The 22,964-nt window shown below is 45.5% G+C and overlaps 1 non-coding gene across 1 annotated transcript; it reads left to right on the top strand.

The window, feature by feature from the left end:
- Positions 1-8,420: 8,420 nt before the first annotated feature.
- LOC135986364 (U4atac minor spliceosomal RNA) lies at positions 8,421-8,540 on the top strand. Its single transcript, XR_010605885.1, has one exon. It is a non-coding gene; the product is annotated as a U4atac minor spliceosomal RNA (small nuclear RNA).
- The last annotated feature ends 14,424 nt before the right edge of the window (positions 8,541-22,964 follow it).

Below are 22,964 nucleotides of genomic sequence, written 5' to 3'. Positions count from 1 at the left end.
CACTGGTGGAAACGGAGCCACCTGTGGGAAGAGAACCAGACAGAGGAGGACCAAGATTTGAGGGAGTCTACTTAGCAAATCAAGAGAGATGGTGTGATTATAACTTCCTGAGGGCAGCAGTCTTATCGCATGGGAGATGGTTAGAAGCAATCAATACGGTTCTGTCAGTAAAAACAAGGGTTGGCTATTTGTCAAGAAAGGACTATGGTGATGGTCTGGATTTGAGAACTTGTCCATATGGTCTGAAGACATGTAAACAATGTCTTGGCGAGAGGGAGGCAGTAAGATTTAGTTCTCAAAACTTGGTGCTGATATGCTATATTGTGGGGTAGGACTGCTGGGGAGGCCACATATAGGGAACATCAGTGAATTAAACACATTTTTGCCCCTCTGCCCTTTCTCCTTGCTGGGAATACTTTTTAGTGCAGTCTCACATTCCCTGACTCTTACTGGTTAGGGAAACTGAAAATATCTAGAAGTTCCTTGCCCTGAGAAAATGTTCTTTGGGACATTAACTTCAAGTTAACGTTTGTTTCCAGGGCTGTATTTTTTTCCTAGATGTTTGGTGCTCACAGGAGTTGCAGGAATGGGTTCTGCTGCAACTGCCCCTGCTCCATCTTTCCTCTGCAGCTTCCTGGGCATGTGCAGCCTTGGTCTACAGTCAGGTGCTGGGTGAGCATCTGTTTGTGATGCTCATGGCTAAAACACAGTCACAAAACCGAGATTTCTTGGCTGGTAGCAGATGCTCTATTCTTCTGCCTCAATTTCAAAATTACAGTTCCTGCCTGGGCTTCTGTCCTTTAAGTTTTGGACCATGATATAATTCAGGTTGGGAGAGACCTCTAGACATAGTCCAGCCTCCTCTGCAAGTGGGGTCAGCTCTGAGATTAGGCCAGGTTCCTCAGGGCTTTATCTAGTCAGGCCTTGAAAATCTCCAGGGATGGAGACTGCACAACCTCTCTGCACAACCTGTTCAAGTGCTTGACTGTCCTCATCACCCTGATGGGCTGGTCTGCAATACACTGCCACGTCCTTGCCACTCTTAGTGGCTTCTTTTCTGATCCTGACTCACACTCCCAATCAGATGGCCATCCATCACAAATACACAAGCTGCTCCTTCCTGTAAAGAGCCCCCCCAGTCTTCCTTCCTTCCCTGTCTGTCCTGAGGAGGTTGTATCCATCCATCGCAGTGCTCCCACCACATGTGAGCTCTCCCACCATGTCTGTTATTCCAACAGTGCTGTAGTAACAGCACAAGAAGCTCTGGTTGTTCCTCAGGCTGCACACATTTGTATCTGTACCCTTGAGGTGGGTATCTGTTCATCCTTTCTCATTGTTCTCCCTTGTTCCCATCACCCTGTATCCTCTGCTTTCAATTCATGTCCACCGCTGCCTCACTTAACTGTTGGTTAGAATTGTTCTCCCTTACTGTTCCTAGCTGAAAGCCTTAATACGGCCACTGCTCTTCTCCGGCTTACAGAGCCCTCTTAATATTCTAATCCTGCCTAAAAATTAATTTCTAAAAGGATTTGCAGGAAAATAAGAGGTGGTGAGTTACCAGATCGGCATGAGGGAAGAGCAGCAAGAAATACACCTGTACCTCTGCAGGGGAGCATGGTGGAAAAATCTGAGCTAGCCTCAGCCGTGCTGGTGCATCTGCAAAGAACATAACAATGCATAGAGACCTTTGTGCAGGTGTGGAAGTGACAAAGTCCCGGAGACGCAGCAATGCTGCGTCTCCGGGACTTTGTCACTTCCACACCTGCATGATTGTGGAAGACGACTTGGCTGCCCAGCAGAGCTTCATGCTGATGCTCTTGTTACTTCTGGGTCCAGAGAAGCTGGGGTCTCAGCTGCAATGCAGCTGTACTCCGTGCTCATGCTGGCTCTGTGGTCATTGGGGAAACATGTTCTTACAACAGCACGTCTTTGTTCTTGCAAAGTTTTTTTCTAAGTTCAGTTTCGTTTATACTCTGGGGCTACGGGCTATGGTTTTACTTGACGTGATTTTGCACCTTTGGAAGAAGGAAAGAGAGATATAAAAAAAATCTTTTAAAAATAATTTTGCCAGCAAACTAGTTAAAGGTCCATGCCAAGTTCAGCTGAAGCAAGTTTATGATTTCCAGCCTGGGCCGCTTTGGAGATCTGATGAATCAACAATTAGGAAGTTTTTCAAAGTGAAATCATCATGTTCACTGGAAAGCTCTCTCTTCCAAATGCTTTGTCTTGCTTATGGCAAAATTACTACCAAGGTTCTCTTCTAGTACAAAATTCTTCAAAATGTAATGGGTAATTTGGGGTCAGTTTGTTTAAAACAAGGGTTAGGATTTCTACAAGGCTAACCTGTGCCTGAAGATAGAATCTCTTCCTCCATAAATCCTTATAGTTGAAAGTCTTGATCCACTGCTTTTGCAAACTTGTTTCTCATACTTTCTTTACTAAGTAGAGGGTTGTTTTGCTTTATTTTGCAGGACCTTCCCGCTTTTTTTCTCCCTCCCCATTGTCTTTTCATTGTATCTGATCTGTAAAAAATAGTATTTTATTTGACCCGTAGCATTTTGTGGAGCAATAGTGAATGTAGCTGCATTCAAGAAAAGGGTAGTTTTTAAAACGTAGCTCTCACATTGCAATATAACTTTTTTCAACTGCTTAATTTCTTGGGTATGTTGAGTCTCCACACTGCCTTTTCCATGGCTCATAGAGGGATCAATTAACTGGACTTGATGGCCTCACCTATACAGAGCATATATGTTTAGGAAGTCTGTTCATTAATGGGACTTGTTTAACACAGTAGTGTTAGAAAGCAGGAGTTCCCTGCAAATTTTTTGAGAAAAGATTTACCCTTCAAAATTATTTGTTTTCCCCTGTTGTTATGGGGAAAACTGTGTTCAATTTGTTTCACAAAGAGACTTCAGAAATAGGTTTTTGTTCCCATGCTGAGCTCTCTTGTGCACACAGATTTGTGGTCAATGTAAACAGTGCAGCCCTGTACAGGAATCTTGCATGGAACAACTCCCAGAATATGTCTCCTAGGTATTATCCTTGCAGCCCGACAGGGGAGGTAAAAGCCCCATGAGTTGCCAAGGCATAGCCTCCCTTTTGTGTTGCTGACTCCACGGGATGGAACAATTCCCATAATTTTCTATTGCTTTTTCTCATGTTGGGCACAGGCAAAACTCTGGTTTCCTGCAGAGAAAAGGTACGTATGTTAGAAGCTGGATTCTTAGGTTGAAAAACAGTATCATTTAAATTCTTTCTGAATATTTACATCTTCAGTTTGGTTTTCTAAAGTCCTTCTGTAGGAGCTATTGCTAGAGATTTTTAGAACGAGAGAAAGAACTGGGCAAACACATGAAGGCTTCATATTTCAAGTAATTAGGTAAATGGTAATTAATAATAAATTAATTACAAAAAACAATTATGTAGTGTAAAGTAATATATGTAACAATGCAGCAATGACAAGGAACACTGCTTTGCCTCTTTGAACCAATTTTCCTCCCTTGATTTTCTGTAATCCTCCAGTGGTGCACTACATTTATAAAAGGATGGGATTTGGGAGAGCATACTGAGTGGAAATTACAATATCCAAGACATGGGAGGGTGAATATTTAGCCACTGGAGTAAATAAAAAAGAAGCACTACTAACTCCATTGTGAAATGAGATTCAGAGATTTTTGTGACTCTAGAAACACAATATAGAGAACTGTTCTGTCGCTCTTTAGGTGATTCATACTTCTCCCTTTTGAACATTCTCTTTGAACACCTGTCAAAAGAGGGTTTGCTGTAATTGCTGGATATCTGAGCTTGCACAGTAAGGTCACACCTGAAATGACCATGATCTGTTTTGTTGAGACACTAAGGACTTTAGCTATTACAGTTCTGCGCTAAAATCCATATTTAAGAGGATTTGCATTGCAGTTGGCTTAGGAGTGTGGAATATTATCATTTTCAGTTATCCTAAAAATGCAAATACTTACAGATAGCAACAGACTTTCACACTTCTCCCACTTCAGTTGTATTAATTTAGTTCCCTTTTTTACTGTAGGCAATATTTTCAGTCTTTAAAATGTTTTGCAGCAGTTAATTTTATATTTATGCTAGAAGATAAATAATAAAGTAAAAGATCTCCTCTGTATTTATTCAGTACATTGCTGTTCCATCGTGCTGTTGAAGTCTTTGATGAGATAAAGAATAAAATATGTGGTGCTTTCCTTCCCCAGATGTGGGCAGAGGTTTGTTGCATAATGAAACAAGGATGGATTTTGCCGAGCAATGTTTTTGAACTGTTGATTTCGGAACCTCTCAGTGTCTACTATGTCTGAAGAGCCCACCAAAAAAACCAAGAAAACAAAACCCTGAGAAAGCCAACCTGTCAGCCAGCTTCAATTCACCCAACAGAGGTTTTTAACTTTGGGGATTTTCCAAACAAAACAAAGGTCAAACCAACTGCCGTCGTGTCCTGGTTGGAGATGTCGCATTTCTTGCATTCCAACATCACTTTATGATTAATAATTTGTTTAAGTAAATGGTGGTCTGTGAACGGTATGTCTCTGTTGCTTACAAAACATAGTTTCTAATGAAGAGAGCAGAAATAATATTTTGGATGTCTGACAAACTCTGAAAGATATCTCTTAATGGGGAGAGAATAATTTTTTTCTAGCAGGATATCTAAAGTTCCTAAACTCTGCCCTGGCAAAAAACTTGCATGTTATCTTTACAAATTATAAAGGGAGAATATGGGCGTCTCAGTTTGTCTTGATTTAATTTTATCCCACATGTATAGGGTTACAAGTATGTGGCAGTTAGGCATAAGTGATAGGATTTTATGCTCCAAATGCTGGTAAGAGAGAAGCTTCAGATCACATAGGTTAATACAGACTTGATTCAAAGACACCTAGTCCAAATCGCCTACATTTTTTTTTTACCTCACCCACCATTGCAGCAGAAGACTATAAATATTAACTACTGCCAGCTGCTCGCTCCCAGCAGGGACACCTTCCCTTGGAGTTAATCTTTCTGATTCAGTGGGGACCTTTCATTGCCAAGCCGACCCAGGGACTTGGGAAGCCTGAGAAGGCAAAGAATGGTTGGTCATCCCCATGCCCCCTTCCCGGCAAGTTTTTTCCCTCCTGATTCCGACAACAGCAAGACGCAACACTAAAATTCCTCTCATGTGCAGAAAGAGTGAATAATGATGTTATAGCACAGCTATTTCTGTTCCTCAGATTTGTGTAATTTATGTTGTTGGGGGGTGCACGTTTTTATCTAGCATCTTCATTCTATTTTTTAAAAAAGATTGATGAACCCATTTTTATTCTTCCCTGGAGTTTAATAAGCTAGAGCTTTCCGAGTTGTGCTTCACTTGCTCTCATGTTTGTCCTGGCAAAGAGCAAAATTTAAAGCTGAGCCTTTTTCTGCTGGGTGTTTTTCTTTTCTGCGATAAGCACAAAATATGCGGTTGGTGTCGTGAGAGCAGTAGGTGCGGGATTCAACTGACACTTCCCAGCAGAAAGCTCCTCATCTAGCCAGGTCGTAGAGGAGACGCGACAATGATTCATGTCGGTGATAACACAGCAGGAACACAAGTCCAATTGTTTGCTATGTAGGTCAGAATGGGGTATGTTGGCATCTCTGTTTGCAGACTTCACAAAGAAGTCTGGAAACGGGAAACATGACAGGAAAAACCCTATTCTGATACTAAAATTGTTCCCTGGCAGAGGTAGGCTATAAACAGTTTGCTGTGAAATACTTGCTGTCTAGCTGGCATAGCTGGGTACTGTCTGTATACAAGGATATTTAGTTTTTCAGATTAAACAGCTCATTTACTCTTTACCCAAGCACTGCAATTAAAGTCTGGGTCTGTGTCAAGGAGAAGGCCCTTAGAAATACTCAGTCATGCTGTTCCAGCATGAGTTCCTGACAGCAGTTTATGTTCATGTAGATATTCCATGTACTTAAGAGTCAGGGGAAATTCACAGTAACTTGGTTAGCTTGGGATTGTTTTGTAGCCCTGTGCCTTTTGATGTCTGCAATAGTGCTTCTGAAACTTGTTCGCCTGTCAGATTGGGGTTTGCCTATTCAGTCGACCTGGGCTTTGCAAATTGGCAGGAGGGGACACATTGTGTAACACATTACATCATTTTATTGGACACTCTATTGCACATCACGACGACGTGTCTTCTTTTGGGAATCTACCAGCTCTCCTCTGATGTCTCTTCCTTCCGGGAAAGTCTATGGTTATTGAAGATGAAGAACCAAGCTTTTTTCTCTTTCCCAATGTGAGTGCTCCAAGGGAGGGACCTGGGGCTGCGTTTGTTTGGATGGTATCACGCACCCCCCAGATCATGTCGTGTCTCTGCACGTAACCATGCAAACACCTCAGGCTCTAGTTCCCAGGTTTGTCCCTCTGGTCCTCTGTTACCGTTATCTACATAAACAGCAGCACCACAGCTGATACTGCTCTGGAGCTGCGAGAAGCTGAGGCACATATTGTGCCTTCCAGCTTTGGGGAGAACAATGCTTTCCCAAATGATGCCTCTCATTGAAAATGACTATCGGCTTCTTCTCATACCAGTGGGAGAAATGTGCAATGCCTTAAAGCATTGATCAAATAGATGTTATGGCAAACAATACAGCCAAACTCACACTTTTTAGGTTCCACGCCACGCACATTCAAGGAGAAATTTACTCTCTTTGTCTCATATCTTGAGAGCTGAATAGATTTTTGAAGCAGTGGGAGGCAGCATTCCAAGATCAGATCATGTACCCTTTTTTTCCCCTGTGGAAAGAAGGAAATAAATCCTGATGGCTGGACATGATGTTGTCTAATGATCGTACTTTTTCTTGGCATGTATATTAGCATAATGTGGACTTTTATGAGATTGTTCTCCCCTCTCTATCAGCCCTAACCATTTATAGCAATTCTTTTCTCTGGGTTTCAGTTAATTATCTTAGGAAAATCTGTCTCATACAGGAAAGTTACCAAGACAGGTGATAATAAATTTGCAATAATAATATGTGCAATCAAAGATTTTAAGTTGCAGCAAAATTCAGAAGCGATGTGGGTGGTAACTCTGATATTTTTATTCCAGTCTCATAATGAGAATTTGATTTAATCTATTTTTTTTTTATTGCCAGTGAGGCTTAATTCAAAAAAAAAAGCCAGGGAAATTCTGTCTACCTGCCTAAAGGTCAGGTTTCTCTTCTATTAGGGCTGAAACCCCAGTCAGTGTTTGTGTAAGCATCTGTAGCTTAATGGCTTTCAACAGAAGTCACTGACTGAGGATCTTGATTGTTCTTCATTATGAAAAAAGGCATAAAGAATAATAATGGAAAGGGATTTTGATTTCTGCTACCACACTCTTACGTGAAATGCATGCAAACACAGAGGAGAACACCGTGTTCTGACACAGAGCAGCATCTGTATGTAAATGCAGCTCAAATTTTCAAAGGGCTCCAGTGTCGAATCCTGAATCTTTTCAGCATCTTTGAAAAATCACTGAAAAATCAATTACACAGCAGTTTATGCTGGGAAGAAGAGACAGAGCATGTCTTCTGTTGAAGCATCACACTGTGATGAATGGCCAGTAGGTCTGGTGAGCCAGTCGTCCCTTCCAGCCCTGTCTTTGTTTCTGTAAATGAGCCAGTGTGTATCTGGAAGAATGGGAAGTCGTCTGGAAACTTGATCCAACTGATCCACAAATAGCTCAGTTGATGCTGTGTTAAAAGCATAGCTGACTATTCCAAATGTTCAAATAATAGTGATGTTTTTAGTTAAGCAAGATATTCTAACCTTGTTTAACACTACCACTACGGTTTGTTGCTGAAAGTAGTAGAAAAAAAGGAGTATCAATCCCGAGCTATACTCTAATCTTCTGGTTTAAATATCTGTAACAGCAGAATAAGGAGGAGCATGACAGGATGAAAAAACACATTTTTATAAGACTTTACCATACACACTTTGACTGTCAGATCGTATTTAGATTTGGATGGTGTAATAGTTATATTATATATAGTAATGGTGTAATAGTTATATTATATATAGTTATATATAGTAATATTTATATATATGTTATATATATGTAATAGTAATAGTTTTTATATGCACCTATTCAATGTACTAATTTAAATAAAGCTACTTTTAAAAGGCATTGGCTTTGGTCTGATTCCTATAAAAAATTGAGAGAAATGAGGTCCCCCTTGATTTTCTCCATTGGCACTAAGGATGCGGCTGAGAAGATGCTCAAAAGCTCCTGAAGTTCAGGGCTGGATTTCTCAGTCGTTCATGAAAGTCTTCTTGTACCTCCCTCACAGTTCTAGGGCATTTTATATACATCTATGTGAAAGCTTCTTGTTGAGCTATAACAGCCTGTCCTACTGGTACCCTTTTCAGAAACAAGCTCCTCTTTATACCAGGCAAAACCGTCCTTATCTTGGGGTTGCGCGGCTGCTCGATGAACGCGTGGTGAGGGCAGCCCTGCTAACGCCTAAAGCAACACACCAGCGCCCGCTTCGTGCGCGGCGCAGTAAATTTAGGGCCACAAAGATGATGAAGGGAGTGGAGCATCTCCCTTATGAGGAAAGGCTGAGGGAGCTGGGTCTCTTTAGCTTGGAGAAGAGGAGACTGAGGGGTGACCTCATCAATGTTTATAAATATATAAAGGGTGGGTGTCACGAGGATGGAGCCAGGCTCTTCTCAGTGACAACCAACAGTAAGACAAGGGGTAACGGGTTCAAACTGGAACACAAGAGGTTCCACTTAAATTTGAGAAGAAACTTCTTCTCAGTGAGGGTGACAGACACTGGAACAGGCTGCCCAGGGAGGTTGTGGATTCTCCTTCTCTGGAGACATTCAAAACCCGCCTGGACACCTTCCTGTGTAACCTCACCTAGGGGTTCCTGCCCTGGCAGGGGGATTGGACTAGATGATCTTTCGAGGTCCCTTCCAATCCCTAACATTCTGTGATTCTGTGAAATCATATTGAGATTTACAAAACCACTGTTACAACTCAGAGGGAGCACAGTGTTTTCCTCCCTAGCAAGGCCAGATGTTGAATCAAGAGCAAGATCAAGGATGTTAAACTATTAATGTGGATCAGCTGTGACAATAGTCCTGTAACACCACTGAAAGCCTTTTCTTAGTGTTATTTACCTGGCTGATAAAAGGCAAATTCAATCTCACTTTTTTGGCATAGATAATCAATGAAAGTAGAGGAATTTACCCATAATTAGTAAAAGTAAAAATATTTGGATTAAATTCTGCTCTAGTCTAAGCCCGTGCTATTACTGCAATACAAAGGAGTGACTGTGGCTCCGCCACTTCATCCTCTAGTGAAAACTGTCAACAGCAAAATACATGTGCTCTGATGGCTCAGCACAGGCTATGGCAAGAAAATGTGGGACACTTCGATTTCCCCGTGCTGCTGGAAAGGAGCTTGTGCAGCGCCTTCCTGAGCGAGTTCCGGCTGCAGCTGCTCAATGCAGCAGCTTCGCACACGCTTTCGGATGCGTTTTGCACACCCTTCAGCTGAGTTTTGCACACCCCTTCAAATTAGGTTTGCACACACTTTCAAATGCGTTTTGCACACCCTTCAGCTGAGTTCTACACACCCGTTCAGATGAGCTTTGCACATTCTTGCAGCTGCGGCTGCCACAGAGGGAGCTGCTCTCCCTTTGCTCCTGCTCCCGCATTTACTCCTGCGTGGGCGCAGGCATCTGCATGGCAATGCAGTGACCTCCCCTGGAAGACGGGCCATAAAAGTGTCCCAGACAAAACCTGCAGTTTGTCTCCTCCTGCGTCTATTTAACGAGCACAGGAAGCTACAAGCTTGGTTTTCTTTCGCTTTTATGAGCTCTTGCAGCCCGTCAGCAGTAAATATCAGACCAGTTTCTAATAATTTATGTTCTTTTTATGTTTTAATCCGGAAAAGACTGGCGTGGGCTTTATTCCCAAGGCAACCGCCCCCACCATCGCTGTACCGTGGCTGGTGCCCACACAGATCCCGTGACGCACGGAGCTTCTTGCAGGGTTGGGCTCAGCGAGCTGCACACCTCCGTGGGAAATCCCCATGCATAAGCGAGTCCTTCTTGTGCAAAAGCATGGATCTTGCAGCTTTCGCTTTTCTAGCTGTAGAAGAGGTGGTGTAGAAAGCTCCGTCCTCATCCAACTTGACTTTGGAGCTGGGAGCAATTATGCTTCGATGCTCAAACAAGCTGCAGCTCTGGTTGGGGTATTTTAAAATGTCTTGTGCTGTATCAGGAAGTTTTAGGGTATGTGCCATGTCTCAGCATCCTCCCCCCTGCCCCTCCCCAGGGAACCTCCTGAGTAGCGGCATTCCCCAAATCACCCCAAGACCCCTGGGGTGTGGGAGCTGCTGCTCTGCTGTCTGTTGGCAGAGAAAATCCAACTTTCCAATGAGGGACAGAGGAAACTCTGATGGCTGTGATGCTCTGGGGTTTTGTTCCAATTCCAAAACCCTGGGCAAAGTGTTCCATTTCTCCCTGGAAATGGAAATTCTGGCCCAGGGAAGTGAACACATCTGTCAGCATGGAAAGGGCTTGATTCCCTCATTTGCCCGTGTCCTCTGCAAAGTCCATGGGAGTGTTCCTGTGCTGCTCAAGCCTGTTAGGGATACAACGCAAAGCACATGTTCTTTTGTATAATACTGGAAGAAGAAGTTCCTTTCTACATGGACAGAGTGAAAAGTGTTCTAATTCTGTTTTCTTCCTTTTAAGGTATTTAAACAGTTTGAACAATTTTCGGTTGTATTTCAAAACCAGTGAACGAAGGCAGGTGGAATTTTGCTGTCAGCACGAGTGACTCCATACTACACCATGCCTAAGAGAGCCGTACACCTGTAACCAGGCACAGCCAATGGACTTGGTTTGAGGATCAACCTGCCACAAGCACCTGGATTTTGAAACAGGTTTTAGTGATCTAACTTTCTCGTCATCCACTTCAGTTGAAAACAGGAGAATTTTTTCCATCACGGAAAATGGTTGTTTAGTGAATGTGCCATGGGATAGCCCACAAGATAAACCCCCTCTGCCTTTCAGAGAGGCTCTTCTTTTGATGAGGTGAGACCTGAAGCGGCGGTTTGTGAGACTGCAGTATGTAAATGTGAAGCTTAATCTTTGTAAGCAATTAGCTTCGCACTGGATAAACACAGGCCATTTATCCATCACCCATCTGAGACACGTCTGCTTTGCAAGCTGGAGCCCCGCTGCCCCGGGCTGTGATCCTCAGGCTCCTCAGCAGTTCGCTCCTTCTCGGTACCACTGCTGCTCTGCCCTGTGTGCATGAACCAGTGCCATCCCAAGCAATTGCCGCATCTGTACCCTGGAACTCGGATGCCCGGCAGCAGCCCAGGGCAGGCGCTGCCCTGTGACCCTCCAGTGTTCTGCATTTTGCTTCACGCTTTTCATGATGCTAAAAGCACACAAGTCAGGGTTGGGCTGCATGCCGTGCCCTCCTCCTCTGGCCTGCTCACACCGACCTCTGAACCTTAATCTTCTCTCTCCCTTGTGCTGGGAAAAGCCCTGGGTAGGTTCTTTATTGAGATAATTCCTGCTCTCTATCTACTTTTTCTCTCACCCGCCAGCTTATTCAGTACTGGACTGCCACATCACACCTTTCTGGTATTAAGTTCATGTCCTACACAGATGTTGTCCCTCTTCTGCACATTCAAAAACTGGGAAAAGAGCAGATCCCGACAGTCAGAAGACGGCAAAACACCACCTCCTGTCTTGATTTTGAGTTTATCCCTAGTATTAATAGAAAAAAGAGTTTTATCTGCATGGAGTTAAACCATAACGAGTCCTTGATGATGGCAAAGGTGATGGGTTGGAAACATCTCTGTCCTGTAGTGCATAGGGATGACACGAGGACTCGGCCTCACAGTAGCCTGCGATACACTGAGAAAGACAGATTGGGTGGTCTGCTCCCAGGAGTAGCAACTCAGTGGGTGGTGAGATGCTCTAGATCATAATTTTGGATGACTCAGTGCAGCAGAAGACTAAACTTCATAGTGCTATTCCCTGTCAAAAAAACATTTACTGCTTATCTGAACCACAGCCAGGCCTCCTCACGGCTCCATGAAGTCACACGTGGCACCACGAGGTGCAGGTTGTTCCGCTATCAGGGTACCCAGCAGGGTACCAGCTGACGTGCAAGTGGTGGTGACACCAAGCACATCTCCCTGCCAGGGCCTGTGCTCCCAGCCAAGCAACAACTGTGTTGATGGGCTTCACTGGTGTGTGTTTAGAAACGTTCTACCACATTGCTTGGAAAACTTTGAAAAGCAAAGAAGGTGTCTGGCTCTGCCAGCAAAAACATTTCCTAAATGGAGAAGATAAATTACTCCTTCTGTGCGGTGTGCTCACTTTCCAGAAAGGCAAATGCCACCAATAGTGGTTGGAGGGATAACAGAGCCAACTTGTAGAAGGAGGTGGTTTCTTTCAGGATGAAATTATGCATCTGTTCTGCCTGCCACAGACCTCAGAGCATCGGCCCTCCCTCGGCTCAGCTTTCTTGTCTCAGAGTGAGGCTGTAAGCTGCTGTGCAAAAAATATATATTTTTAATGTGGAATTGCTGCTTCTGCAAGAGAACATGTCCAAGGCGCCAAAGCACTCCTTGCAAAGCTCTGAACCGACCTGCCTGGCCTTTTCTCCTGAGGCTGAAGCATGAGGCTATTGATTAGAAAGGGCTTTGCTGAAGTCCCAAGTGAGCAGGGAAACCTTTCCCATACCTCCACAGATTTCTTTAAAATTGAATTTTAAAGAGTCTTCCCAGAAGGTTTTTCACACTCTTGTAAGCATGAACCAGAATAATAATGCCATTTGTTCTGTGGCATTTTCTTATAATATTCTTATTATTCCAGGACACTTCTCTCAAGCTCTGTGGGGATCGTGTAGCAGCTGCATTGTTTACTCCCTGTGAAGATCTATAGATTTTTCCATTTGGGCTGAGACCTAATAAAGTCTGGTATATCAGATGCTTCTTACCAACAAAAAGCTCATCTGTCATTCACTAAAAAAAGTGAATCCTTGTATCAGTGGTCAAATGAAGAGATAAAAATCATAACAATTTGAATTATGGACTGGATGAGGTTGGCAGGGACCTCTGGACATCATCCAGTCCAAGTCCCTATTCAAAGCAGGGTCAGCTAGAGCAGGTTTCCCAGGACCGTGTACAGTTAAAGTTGAGTGTCTCCAAGGATGGAGCTTCTGCTACCTCTTTGGGCAACCTGCTGCAGTGTTTTACCACCCTCACAGTAAAGCAGTTTTTTCTTATACTTAAGTAGAATTTCTTGCATTTCAGTTTGTGCCCATTGCCTCTGGTCCCATCACTGGGCACCACTGAAAAGAGCTTGGCTCCATCTCTCTTATACCCTCCCGTCAGGTATTTATACACAGAACAGGACCCAGCACTCCAGGTGTGGTCTCACCAGTGCTGAGGAGAGGGGCAGGATCACCTCCCTCAAGCTGACAGCAATGCTTTGTCTAATGCAGCCCAGGGCACCACTGACCCTCTTTGCCAAAGTTCCCCAAATATTTTTCTTGCCCTTCGTGAAGAAGAAGGAACATTTCCTTTCTTCTAGTCTTCATGAACCTTTACTGATTGCCATGACTTTTCAAAGATTATAGAGAGTGGCGTGTCAGTGACATTGGCCAGCCCCTCAGCACTTGTGGGTGCATCCCATGAGGTCCCATGGGCCTGTGTCCATGGGCGCATGTCCAATTTGCTTAAATATTCCCTAACCTGATCCACTTCAGATTTTCCCCCAGTCTCAGGGAAGTCTATAATATCCTATAGCAAGGATGCATTTTCCTCTTAATTCTCTGCAGTGCTCACAGCATTTTTTTGTTTGTTTGTTTTTTGAGGTTTTGTTTGTTTGTTTGGTTGGCTTGGTTTTATTATTCAGTTCTGTAGTCATCTCCACAAAGAATGACCTCAGCAGCAATGTTTCTATTTAATTATAACCTCTATATATCTACCTACCTCCCCTTCCTTTTCCTCCCACTCGCCTCCAGCACCCTATTTCTAAATCTTCCTCCTCTCTCAGTGCCTCCAGGAGGAGATGGGCTTTGCAGCATGTCCGTGGGCTCACATTTCCTGCTCTCAGTGGCACAAGGGTTGTATGTTTAAACCCCTGTGGTGTATACTTGAAAATTTCAGGTTTGTTGTGCAGAGGAGGAGAGTTCTGGTCAAGATATTCCATCCTAGCCCCAGCACTGACATCATGAAATCCCCAGCAAAGGGTACCATTGCTGCATCTTTGCAGTGAAAAGGTGAAAAGATTCTGCTTAAACTTGCAAATTTAACTGGCTACCCAGCGTGTGCTTTAGAATACTTCAGAATTTTCCTGAAAGATTAATGATGTTAAAAAGTACTAATGGCACGAAAGAGCAGCTTTTAGCTGTACGGCTGTCAGAGGATGGCAGAGGATGCTGAGCTGGTCCTCTGCCTCGCTCCCTGCTGGGGCTGGGGACCCTCACCTGGGCTGTCGCAGGCTTGGGGTGGGTACAGTGTGGCACAAGAGCCCACCTGCCCCATCACGGTGAGCCCAGCATGAGCTGATGGTGCTCCTGACAACCCTCGAGCAGGCTCAGGGAAAAGCTCCCAGCGATTGCTGTCAAGCGTGCCAGTCCTCACGTTTCCGCAGAGCAGGCGTGCTCTGAAATGACAGGGTTTTTTCCAAAGTGCTTGTCTGCCTTTTATGTTTGCCTCCTCAAGCAGAAGAACACTCTTCTGCATTAATACACCACTGCAGCTTTTTCAGAAATATTGGCCTGGCCTTTGCCTGTCCGTTTGCAGAACCCCTCAGCCGGCTGGTGGAAAGGACGAATCTCCCTCCTTGTTTCTCTTCACATGTGTCCACATCACCCCAGCAACCTGCCTTGGCCTCAGCCTGCTCCCCATCTTCCTATCTTGTCTGAGTGCCAAGAGCTGCCTCTCTGCCCCATGCTGACACTTTTTTCCTTCTCAGCTCTTTCAGTGAGACTGGATCCTTCCATAGTTTCATATGTTTTCACATAGCCATGGTGTGACAATTGGATTTCAGACACTGCTCGATGGAAATATTTTCTGTCCAAGAAAATATTACCCACTGCTCTGGGACAAAAAAAAAAGGAGAAAAAATTTAGTAACATATACCCCCACTGTGGGAGATACCTTAACAGTGAGCATGGAGACCCAGGCTTCATCTCCAACTTGTTCCTGCACACCCAGACCATGTTTGCATGCCCAGAGCAGGTTGCATTTTGTGTAAACCAAATGTCTAAAGCCAAGTACACAGCCAACACGATGGGCACACTGAATTCCCTAAACAGGCAGAAGCGCAGGTCTCTGATTTCAAGCCCATGTCCCTGTTAGTTTTGAGATTCTTCTTAAAATATTTCAATTAAATTCCATGTTCTAAAGCATGCAGTTTCAACTTGGAGAGAAGGTACTACCTATAGGCTTGGCTAGAAATGAGATGCATCCTATATGGTATTTTTTTCTGCGTTTAGCAGAAAATTAATTGCATGGTGTCATTCTCTATTATTCTGCATATGACCAAAGAGTGATTTCTACAGAATCCAGTGGGTTAATCCCACTGCCAAGGCCAGCCCCCTATGTAGACTGCCCAGCAGAATGTCAGAAACTGATGTGGAGGACACTGGTGGGGTGGAAACCAAACCAATGATGCAGTTGTCTGCTCCTGGAAGAGCCGTGGGCAGGGCAGCCCCACCACTGTGAGCCGGGATGCTGCTGGGGGGAATGGTCCAGATCCGTGCACAGCCTCAGCTTTGCCTCCGACGTGACGAAGAAGTGCCGCAGCAATCACTTGTGCTCTGAGGTTGATCATGTCTGACTTTCTGTGACCACACTCAATGGGTAGAGATGATTAGAGTAAATTCCAGTGCTCTTTGGCTCTCCCTGGTGCTGGGACGCTGATGAGCAGTGACAGTTGCACCACCACTGTCCTTTTCCATGGTGGCTATCAGAGATGTAAGTGCAGAGACAAGGTGGTACGTGCTGCTTTTTGCAGCCCAGTTCTTAGAGACTTTTGGCTCCCAACATTCTTGCTGCCATGTAAGAGAAGTAAGAATTGAATTGGAAGGTGCCTGGAAAAGTGGAATATTTGTGTGGATCTGTAGACACATGTAACAGTAGACACATATATCTATAGAAACATATATCAATTTTTTCCTAATATCCAATCTAAACCCCCCAAAGTTGTGCCAGGGGAGGTTTAGATTAGATATTAGGAAAAAATTATTCATGGAAAGGATTGTCAGGCATTGGAACAGGCTGCCCAGGGCAGTGGTGGAGTCACCATCCCTGGAGGTGCTTAAAAGGCATTTAGACGAGGTTCTTAGGGACATGGTTTAGTGCTAGAGTTAGGTTATGGTTTTACTCAATGATCCTGAGGGTCTCTTCCAACCAAAATTATTCTATGATTCTAGTATTTTTTTTCCATGTTTCTCCAAGGAGATGTGACAGATTGTTTATTTGCTTTGAGGGGATGGAGGAAAGGTCAGAGTGAACACCTTACCTGGCTGCACCAGGAGCCAAGTAACACTGTGCTTGCTCCATTATGCACTCTGTCTTCAGATCCATGTCACCCTCTGGTGGCTCCACCACCAGAGCCAAATTGCCGCATGAAAACTCGCATTCCCTCAGCTCTGCCTTCTTGGATCTTCTATCCACACAATCCCTTCACTTACAGAATGGTACAGCACAAATCACAGTCACACCCATAATCATACACTATTTGTGTGAAGCCCAGTGGGAAATAATCACAAGCCATTCAGAATGCAATAAAAACGTAGAAGCCTACAAACAATTGTGAAATCAAAGAGTCTGCAGATGTCTGAAGGGTTTATGAAGGATGCTGTGGGCAGTCTGGCTGGGGACCAGGCACGTGCCGCTGTAAGGTGAGTGATGGCATCCAAGCAGTGCCATCAGCACAGCGGCGTTCGGGCTGAGCTAACCTGCCCCGGGCGGTGTCAGTGCTGGAAGCAGAGAGGCGGCTTCCCCACGTCTTTGGGTTTTGTTTGCAAAGCCTGAGTCCCGGTCAGTGGCAGCTGCACTGACACGGCCAACAGGAAGGTGACTTCAGAAAAGAAGATGCTGTTTTTCTGTCTTCAAAGACACCGACCTGTATGGGCACCATGTTTGCAGGAGGCACTCTCTTTTGAGCAGGAGAGAGCTTTTAGTGAAATAGCTTCTTATCTAGCATCAGTGCCATATAGGACACTGAATAGCAAAAGAACACTGGGAAACCAAAGTGATGCACAGCACATTTTGCTTTAAGACTTCAGTAGCTGGCTACAGAAAGAAGAGAGTTTTAATATAAAGTCCAGCACATCCAGATTTGGCAGCAGGAACTACCCAGTGGAGTTTTAGATGGTTTACATATTTAAGAACAGATGTGAAGCTGAAGTTCTGTTATTGCTGGGCATTTCTCAGCTATTCTTTGCCATGAGACGTTTCATATATTTTATATTCCAATGTACTTCCTCTCCCATCACTATAGTCCTGAAACATTTAAATTAAAACTTCATTTTTCATAAGTGGAAAAAGAAAATGTGTTCTTTGTCTCACATCACCCTCTACTCTCTCTCCGGTCTGTCTCTCACACGCAAAGCTATTATCCCAAAGGCTGTTCTGGGCTGTCTCTTGGTCTTTGTCACACACGAGGTGGAAGTTTGGTGCTGATTTTTTTCTGCCATCAGAGACTGTGGTCACTCCTACGGCCCACTTCAGTTTTGCCAATGCAACTGCTTCTTTGGGCTGCAGCATAAAATCTGTCACTGAAGTGATCTGGATTAAGAAATAGCAAGCCAAGGAAGGAATGCTGAATCTGTTTAATGTATGTTTAAGCAGAGCAAATAGTTTACTTTTCTTAGCCATTTTACAAAAATGAAGTAACCGTCTGCTGGCAAGTGAGCCAAGACACCAGTCGAGCTGTGGCCAGCAGCTGTGCAGCCCCTGGGCCTGGGGGCTCCATGCTGGATGCTGCTGGGATGCCTGGGGAGGTCTTGGGACCAGAGCTGGTGGTGCTAATGTGGCAGGTTGCCTCTTTACTCCAAATCTGTAATGAACTGATGTCCCAGGTGATGATAGGACCCACACGCCAGCTAACAAGGGATGGGTTTGTAGGATGCCAGCATCAGGAGACCCACCAGTGTGGCAAAATACAGAATAAAACCATGAAAATAAATACCCCAAAGGAGCAGAGGCATCATGAGGTCTCACAGTTTCTCCTTGTGTTCCCTTTCCTTCCAACACGCTCCGTTTACAGCCGGGGACGCTGTGTGATCTCCTCCGCTCAGCTTGCTTCTGGTGTGCCACCAAAGGGTGCTGTGCCTGGCCATGCCAGCAGCCACCGTCACAGCGGCGCCTTTGCGTTGCCTCTTTCTTGTCCCTGCCCTCAGTTTCTCTTCAAACATTCTTCACGATCCCAGTGTCATGAAAAACAAACAAATAAACAAGATAATTTCCAACAGCCAGGAAGCTGGCATATTTCTGGTTATAACAAAAAAAGTGACCGCAGCCTGATTTATACAGATTACTTCCTTTGGTTAGGCCAAAAAATGTGACTATTTCAAAGCTGATTTATACTTCTAACTGAAGTCCAGAATCTTAATCTCTCTTACTGTTTCCCTGTCTGAACCATGCTTGGCTGTGTGCAGAGTGAGGAACTGGGGTCAGAGGTGGAAGTCGGAGGGAAGAACGATCATTTGTTCCTATTGCAAAAGTAAACAGCATTAAGTGCTTAATTGTTTCTCGTTTTTTTAATCAAGTGGATTTTTTCAGACTCTTCCAAAGAGCCATCAGTGTGTGCAAGCAGCGCAGACTGAAACCAAATCAATTCACGTCCTCCTCCTCTCTTCAGGTGCTTGTTTTTCTTGTCATCGGTCCAGGGCGAGGACAAGCTCCTCCAGTGCTCTAAGCCTCTGTGCGGGAGAGGACTGCAAGAAACTGGCTTCTCCGTGGATCAAAACAGTGGTATGCAGCCCCAAACTGGGACAGGTTTGGAGAAATGTCAGGAAACCCTGCTGGGTCACCTTCTCAGAGCAGCAGGGCAGTGCAGCTGCACGCTCAGCGCAGAAAGCGTGGTCTTGCCCTTATGGCTGTCAGAAACATTGCGAGACCACGCCACAGAGCTCTGCTTCAATCTGATTTCTAGCAGACTGGCTGCATCCAGCAGGAACAAACCCCTGCTGCCCAGAGCAGCCCGCTCCTCCCAAAGATGCTGAAAGGTGCATTTCCCAAAAAGACAAGGATATTTGATGCTCTGGGCCGTCATGGTGAAGAATGATATTCCTGTGCTTGAAATGGCCCGGTGGGTGGTGAGATGGAGAAATACTGTATGAGCTTCCAGGGCCCAGCTGCCTTGTATGTTCTACAGATGATTTTTTTTTCCCCTTTCATATTTTTTCCCAAGGTTTCACATGTTTCGACAAACAAATGTAACCAGAATGCTGAGGGATTAACCAGGATCAGAAAGACTTCATGACTGTTGGTGATTTGGGCTGTTATATTTCTTCTGAATTTCCCAGAGTCACTGGAAGGCTTCAGTGATCCTGTATGGGACCTAATGGGTATTGTATAAACCCAGGCTGCTATGCTGCAGGTTAACTGTGAGCAGAGCAGAGATGAAGAAAAGAGTTTAGCTTGGGCAAGAGGCACACCCTCTCTTTTGGCAAGAAGTTGCTCAAATTCTTACTCTGATTTACACTAGTTTATAGAAAAGGCTGTGTGGAGCTCTTGAAGCATGTGGTAGTATTTAACTGCACAAAACTTGGAATCAGCTTCAAGTACTGCTTGCAGGGAGATCAAAGCTAATAAACTATATATTTTATATAGGGAATAGCTGCAATGGAGAAACAAATTCGTCTCAGCGATAACCAACAGGAAGAATCTCATGCAGAAACAAAGGCTGGTGCGGTGATGTTCCTCTATTTGCTTGTTTTGCAGGGAGATTGTTTATTAGAGCTTCCATTTCAAGATAACGTCTGCATGTACTTTGCAGGAGGCGCTGTGCTCTCGGGGCCGAGGACGAGGCGTGCAGCAGCAGAAGGGGCAGGGGTCTCTGGCCGCATGGCGCCAGGGCAGCCCTGCCTCCCCTGCCAGGGAAGGGATGAGGCTGTGCCTTTCTTCTCAGGCAGCAACATGGAAAATACTTTCCTCCTAGTGTGTTCAGGCTGATATAACTGCCTATGGCTGTGTTTTTCCAAAAGGAGAAGAGGGAGAAGAAACCTTTGCTTGGCTGTTTTTTGGCACAGCTGATGACCAGTTGCTTAGTCCCAGCTTAGCGGGAGCTAAAGGTGACCTGCGATGCCCATCCCAGGGGGCTCAGGGAAGGCCATGGTCTTGCTGCACCCCTCGGCACTGCTGCTGACCCTCCAGCCATCACTACGGAGGGTTCTTCACATTAGAGGATGGCAGCCATTCCCTCCATCATCATCTTCTGAAACCTCGCCTCTCCCCGCTCACTCTCTCTCACCTTGTGCAAGCTCAGCTTTTATGTCCCGGTTATTTGTCTGAAGCTGGGTCTGCAGGGCTGCCCCACGCGGCTATTTTAGTCATTTCCTCCAGCAAGTTCCTGTGATTGTTGGGCTGGCATTGTGTGAGTCACCCACCACGCTTCCTCCCACACTCCCTCCCAGCTGGGAAAAGCCTCCTCCTGCTAATTTTCCTTTGTTAACCAAGGCATCCTGAAGAAATCCCACCTTTAACAACACAAAGGCCATGCTTGGCTATGGCAGCCCGATGCTTTGTGCTTTGCAGGCGCCTACACTGTTGACCAGAGCAGAGGATGCCACCACGCTGCCTGGTGTAGTGTCACAAGCAGGAGCAACCAGCTGGACTGACCTGCCACTGCGTTTGCTGCCTGCAGCTCCATGCGGCCACTCAGTGCCGGCGGCTCCTTGGCCAGCAGTGAAGTGAAATCTCAACCAGAGAGAGACCCAGACCTGTGGCTTTGCTGCTCAGCCCCAAGCCTGCCAGGGAACGAGTATCCTTCTGCAGGGACCTTCCTGGTGGCCTCTCCTACCCAGAGGACACTGCAGGTTGCAGCCAGCATCTGCTGGCCCCGGCGCGGGTAGTGGTCTGTTTCTAAAACCAGCCAAGACCATCTGCTTTAGTGGACACGAGGCACAACAAACTACGCAGCCCAAAGCCACAAGTCTATGTGAGCAGAGCTGTTTCGGTGACAAGGCTGCTGGGCGCTGGCTGTCACCACCCCGGGACGGGGAGCAGGGCTGGCAGGAGCCGCCCCAGCACGCTGCCTGTGCGCAGGGGTGAGATGCTGTGCGGTGCCTCTGGGCACCACACGGCCCTGGAAACCACGGCACACACCTGGCCGGGCACGCTGGCCGGGCTCCCCTGCAAACGAGCTGCTAGTGGGTGAGCGCTGAAAGTATTCAAAATAGACTAAGGGCAGGTATCTAAATATATGTGATGGGCAAGTGTTAAAAATCTGAAAGAAACAGCCCAGCATGTTTCTTTACAGTGTGTCGTGTTTCTTTTCATCTGTTTGTTTTGCTTTGGCCTTTTTGATGTTGTCATCCAAAATAAAAGTGCATTTTTTTTCTTCCCCTGACCACCAGACTGTTATGGGATTACCACTTCTGCCCCCAAAAGAGTGGAAAACATCAGCAAGCTTGAGTTTAGCAATTCCTTCCTTTTATTTGACGGAGACATAATGTTTTTCGCCTTTGTGCTGTGCTGGACAGACTCAGGGATGCTCCTTGCACACCAGCCTTGCCCCCATTCACAGAAGTCTAGCATTATGCTTGCAGGGACATTATCTCTGGCCACTGGTCCCCACTGGAGGTGCCCAAGGGCACCCTCCACCCCAGCGCTGCTGCCTTGCATGGACTGTGGGTGAGATGCAGCAACGCGGAGTCCTTTGGATTATGCCCATATGTGCCTGACGGGTGGGTGCTGAGCAGGCAGCCCCACCACAGCCGGGCAGGGGAAGGCACCAACCATGAGTGAACTTTTCTTACGGCCACCCAGGCACATACTTTTCTGAAGCTGTCCTTGAAAGACTAGGGACCATACATGGGCTTTATACTGCTCCTCCTTTATACAAGAGGAAATCTGGCATTTCTCCCCCATCATCAGTTGGCTCGGCTGATGTTATTTCTGCCACTTGTTAGGTTTGCTCTTCAGTAACCAGTTTCCCACTAGGGAGATACTAAAATCATCACCCAACGGCAGGGGATAATTATAATTTCTGCTGCTTGTTAGGTTTGCTCTTCAGTAACCAGTTTCCCACTGGGAAGGTACTAAAATCATTACCCAACTGCAGGGGATAATTATAATTTCTGCTGGAGCAACCCTGATGTTTCTTATTAGCACCAGCGGTATGTGTGGAAACCTGCACTTCAGAAGGAGCAGATGGTGACAAGGTCCCCTGAGAGTGCTGGGAGAGGAGCAAGGCTGGACAGCCACCAGTAGAAGCATCTGCCAGCTCTGTGCCTGTGTCACATCATCCTGGGCATCACCAATCTGAGGCTTTTCTAGCACATCAACACATGGCAGAAGGTGGGGAGAAAAGGAAAGGAGTTTAGAAGGGAAGTTCAAAAAAGTGGCCTGTGAACAAAATCCTATGACTTCTTTTCATGGCTTCACTCCAGATATACTGATCTGGTAGCAATGCAGGAGGGAGGTCCAAGCCAGTGTTGTCTGGAGTGATGCCATGAGGCACGGGTTGGGCTTGGCTTGTCCTTCAGCATCTCACAGGACAGGGTCATAAAGAACAACTGGTTTAGGTCTGGGGAAGGGTGGACAGCCTAATCTTACTGGGTTCTTTTCAGTGCACATGCAAGGTGCCAAATTTTTTCTCCTAAACACTGTGTCCTCACCCCATAAGGAACACAGGGCCACCTTGTACATATGAAAAGGCAGGTGGCACATCTAAATTACTTCACTCATCTCCAGAGACGTCAATTCTCCATCCAC

This window comes from Caloenas nicobarica, chromosome 2 (assembly GCF_036013445.1).
Source record: "Caloenas nicobarica isolate bCalNic1 chromosome 2, bCalNic1.hap1, whole genome shotgun sequence".
Classification (NCBI taxonomy): Eukaryota; Metazoa; Chordata; class Aves; order Columbiformes; family Columbidae; genus Caloenas; species Caloenas nicobarica.
Note: the sequence above shows the minus strand (reverse complement) of the source record. Positions and strands in the feature narration are given on the sequence as shown.